A 5,000-nucleotide genomic window follows, 5' to 3' on the forward strand; every position below is an offset into this window, starting at 1 on the left:
CATGACTTTGGTATCCGACACTGTTTGTTCACATACGCCATGACTTCATCTCGGTTTTGTTATTCTCCTCTTATATTTCGAGGATACAAATGGTTTCCCTTCCACAGTGGGATGGAAGGGAAAGGTACGCCCCTATATTATCGTCTTTCTGTTTTCTTCACTCCATAATACCCGACTCGTGTAGCACACTGTGAACCTCATTTTTTTTTTTTTTTTTGTTTCCTTTTTTTAAAAATCTTTTAATCCGATGAGTTAAATTTGGGATTAGATTATCTTTCATATTTAACATCCTGGAATCGAATCGCCATTTAGAGGATCGTAGTCATTTCACTCTCACTCTCTATGACCTATAAAAAAAAAAATAGAGAGATGGCGGCCGCGGTAGGGATAAGGGAGGAGGAGACAGGGAGGGGAGGGGTGGGGAGAGGAAGCAGAAGGGAAGAGGAGGGGAGGGGAGGGGGAGGAGCGTTTATATCGACCACGTGAACTCACCAGTAAAAAAAAAAGAAAAGAAAAAAAAAAGACACTAAACGAAAAAAACAAAAACAAAGCCCACCATAGTGCCAATCCGTCGCTGAATGCAGGATTTGGGTCAATAAACAGCGCTGGCGATAAAACTCCCGACTCATTCTTCTCTGTCGTATTTCCGCGCCAATTGTGTGTTATTAGCGGCGCGAAAGAAAAATGCCTCGCGCAAGCTAACCAAGGCCATTTGCCGACGCTGGTTCCTCCGTCGCAGAGGGAGATGCGAGCGAGAGATAGCGGATGCCATGTGAAAGGAAGAGCGAGTGAGAGGGAGGTGAGGGAGGGAGAAAGAAGTGAGGGAGGAGAGGGAGGGAGAAAGGGGAGAGGGAGGCGATGGAGGGAGAAGGGGGAGAGAGAGGGAGAGCGATGGAGGTTGGAGGGGGAAGGGAGAGGATGGGGGGGGGGGGAGTAGCGTCTGGGGAAAGGGAGAGAAAATGGGTAGGGGGGAAGGAGAAGGAGAGCGGGTAGAGTGGAGGGGAAAGGGAGAGAAAGAGGATAGGGCGGGAGAAGGGAGAAGGAAGGGGTAGGGGGAAGGGAGAGGAAGTGGGTAGGACTGGGGGGAAGGGAGAGGTAGAGGGTGAAGGGGGGGAGGGAGGGTTAAAGAGAGAGCCCATGGTCTTGGAATACTAAAAATGGCGGGAATACGTTTTCTTCCCCGTAGTACTTTCAGATATATTGTGTCGCTTCACTCTCATGTTGAAATTAAACAATCTTCACTAATATTCATTTTTCGTTGTATGTGAAATCGCTTATATGAGTTCATAGCCAGAAATAAGGACATGATTTGCATCTTGGTGTTTTCGGCGACTGGAAGCAATTAAATTCTATGATGTGGCATGACTGTAGAAATAACACGGATAATAAATAATTCCATTTTATTTCTGTAACTAAACTTCGTTGAACGCCAGAAATGCTTCATCACCGTGCACATCATCAAATGCACGCACACACACACACACACACACACACACACACACACACACACACACACACACACACACACACACACACCGCAAACAACATGGCGGGCTATAAGGAAATATTACGATTTCGTAGTCTTTTGTGGAACAAATCAGACGTTTGCACTTGATGTTGCACAAGCTATGTTGCACAGACTAGACTGGTAAACAAACAATAACTCACTTACTTTATATTCCCTATTCCGTATTTGGATTATGCAAATAGGAAGCTTTATCTGCGTTCTTTATAGTAATTGTCTATTAGCAATGCGCACAACTTCGGATGTTATTATATGATACCAAGCATTCACTACGTTTCGGAATTCATTTAGATTGGCTCAGGTGGGGAAGGAGCAACGAGTAAACAGGTCTTCAAACGTTCATTTCGAGTCGTAAGTCATGTTTGAATCACTCCTTTACGTCTTCTAACTGCCGTGTTATCATTAAACGCCATCTGTATTTCTGATGGGTCGTGAGGAACATCCTGATGATAAGATTTTGTTTTTGTTTAGTTTTGTTGTTGTTGTTTTCTGTTTTGGGAGCGACTTTTTGTTCCTTTTTTTCTCTTAGTTCTTCTTTTTTTTTATAAAAGATTGGGAAGGACGCGAACTTGTCCCACAAACAAATAACTCTTCGAATTTAAAGAGCGCACAATCATGAAATTATCTCCAAAAATAACATCGCATTGGGATTCACACTGAGAAGCAAACTCGTAACAAAAAAACGAAAACGAAGAAGAAAAAATAGAAAAAAAAAGACGTTGAGAAAAAAAAGGAAGGAAAAAATCCCTTCCTAAGAAATGCATTTATAGAAAACAAATGAAAGAATCACTTCCCCCCCCCCCCCCCCCCCCCCCGCTTAAAAACGAACTCGATAACGCCGCAAAGTCAAATATCCTCAAATGCATCATGTTGTTAAGCGCGGATGGTTATCGAGTTGTTCCTGTTGCTCCGAGTCCTGCCATCATCCTGCCACATACAACATGACGAATTTCCAACGACAAAAGGCATGACAAAGCGGATTACGATGCTCACCTGTTGGATTCGACCACCGGGCCATACGTGACTCTCACCGACCAACATGGACGATTTTCTAAGTTACAGCTTCGTTTGCTGGTTTAGAATTCATTTTGTATCACTGGGGAGATCCTCGCGTGGGAGTTCGCATCGACTGAGGAAAGCTAATAGTTGTAACTTCGTGATTAGCATTGACAGATGAATCTTTCTGGGTGAATGCGGATGTGAACCGGAGCAAAAACTATTTAAACACAAGGACGAAGAGAAAAAAAGTTCTAGAAGCCTCCTCTTTCAGTCGACCGTAAAACTTTAGTGTCACTCTTTGGCGGGGACCAACATAGGGTCACAAAATGCTTCGCTCTGTGCACATGATCGCGTGGAATGCTATCGTCTGCCACTTCATTCTCCAAGACACGTGGTGCGTATCACTACCTGGGCCATGGGACGCATATCTGAGCCCCGTGCCCTGCGTTCCCTCGCATAAAAGTAATGGTAATGTATTTCACACATGTCTCCACGCCGTCGCAAGGTAACCTGGTTCACTGTCAGCCAAAATCCCTCGCCTTCACGTGGTGGCCGAGTCATTTCCTTCTGCTGGCCTCGCAGCATCCCACTGCAGTGACATACTCCACTGATCTCTCCTCTCCACTGTGTCACAAGGTAATGGCATCACTTGCAAATACTTGCATGATGTCATGGCATAAAACGGAACTTACCTCTGCTACAACAAGAACCTCGCTCAAGGGAAACACAAACACTACACAGGTGGTTCACACCCTTCCAGGATGACTTGCCGCCACAAGACGAAGGAGCAACCGCCTCTCCTAAGAACACCTGAACTATCAACTGCACTGGGCCCTATACGCGCCTCTGAGACCCCCACCCCATTGCCCATCCCCCTACCCCCAAGCCACCACCACCACTTACACCACCACGTTGCACCCCCTGTGCCCCACCTCACTTGGGCTCCCTTCCCTCCCCCTCTCCCTCCCTGCCCCGAGTACCCCACCTCGGCGGTGATGCCGTCTGCAACTACTGCAAGAGAGATGGTGAGCGACAGAGTTGGCAAGCAGCATGGTACAGGTATAATACATGCGGGAGGAGCGGGGCCGGTTATGATTTACGGTTGTGTTTGGCTTCGAATGATTTCTTTTCCTTTCTTTGCGAATAGCCTTAGGACTCTGTGATGGCCGCCCTGGCTGCGGCTCCTCCATCCCCCGACCTCCGGCTGGGGCTGCGCGGGGAATTGAGGAAATGGAAAGCAGTTACACACATAAACACATATATTTTTCTTTCTTTCAACGCTGTACCGTGAAAAATTAGGATATAGTTGACAGGTGAATCATAAATATCGCGGATGAGTGGCGGTTTTGATCCCTCATACATCTCCACTAAGGCTCATTTCGCACACGCCCTAATAGGAAAACGATCCATATGGAGTGGTTAACTGAAGTTCATGATCGTTGGAGTGTCGGGCAGCAAATTATTACTCCCCCCACCTGCATTACCTCCATCTAATTATCGCTTTCCTGTTAACTTCACGTCCAACAACCACGCCAAACAACCAGCCAACCTTTGCGTTGGAACAATTAAGGTCGTTCATGTGATCATGCTATTACAATCTCAGTTTTCACGAACGTTTAACAAAAGCACATTTCCATAATGATCCTGAAAATCACAATCTTCGCGATATTGACGATAGTAATATTTCACAGAGGCGAAGGAAAAAAATCGAATCGAAAAATAAAGAATTTTCACAGTAACTTCAATGCGACGTTGGCAGATTATACCAAATTTCGAAATCTGCGGTCAGCTAGAACGCATTGCCATATTTTAACTTGTATTTGCTCTAATGTTATAGCAAAAACGCCAGCTTGGTGGAAACTAATGCCATGTTATCTCAGGGAATCACATAAAAAAGAAATAATGAAATAAAAATACAAACCCAACGCAATCATTACGTCATCCCGGTTTCCTCACCGCCATCTTTTGTTCCGAGAACGTAAGAATGCCTGGTCATTTATCTCAAAGCATTATCATCCCTTGACGGATTCAATATGTTACTTCTAGACCAGCTAAGAGGGCTAGTGCATAGCTGCCTTCAACTGCCGGGTTTCACATGACTACGCCAGCCAAGAGGTGCATTTCAACGTATGAGTGACTCAGCGCAAAGCCCATTTCTTTGTTTCAACCAACCGACGCATAACCCGGCGTTTACAAATCATATAAGGTACTTGCGAGTGAGTACAACATAAACTCTATTTACTTGTGACAGGATGCATTATATAGCGTCAACAGTGCGGGGTACACCTTCTTGGGGAGGTTAACCTATCGCGCCCCATGGACCGTGCCGGGCGAGGTGGAAGGGGGAGCCTTAGACCATCGGCCATTAACAACTGCTTCCTTAATGACACTCGCAACTGCATTCCTTTTGTCTTGATTACACCCATGCCATATTTGAGTCCTTTATTGCATCTTTGGACAGTCCAAAATGGCCTTC

General features: G+C 45.6%; 1 protein-coding gene across 1 annotated transcript in view; it reads right to left on the reverse strand.

Moving 5' to 3' along the window:
• The window catches only part of LOC125047726 (homeotic protein ultrabithorax-like), a 1,130,701-nt gene extending 1,127,401 nt beyond the window's left edge, over positions 1 to 3,300 (reverse strand). The window contains exon 1 of the mRNA XM_047646119.1: positions 3,217 to 3,300. The gene's annotated coding sequence lies outside the window, so the exon portion shown is untranslated. The remainder of the gene's footprint in view (positions 1 to 3,216) is intronic.
• Positions 3,301 to 5,000: the final 1,700 nt, after the last annotated feature.

Source organism: Penaeus chinensis, chromosome 41 (genome assembly GCF_019202785.1).
Source record: "Penaeus chinensis breed Huanghai No. 1 chromosome 41, ASM1920278v2, whole genome shotgun sequence".
NCBI lineage: Eukaryota > Metazoa > Arthropoda > Malacostraca > Decapoda > Penaeidae > Penaeus > Penaeus chinensis.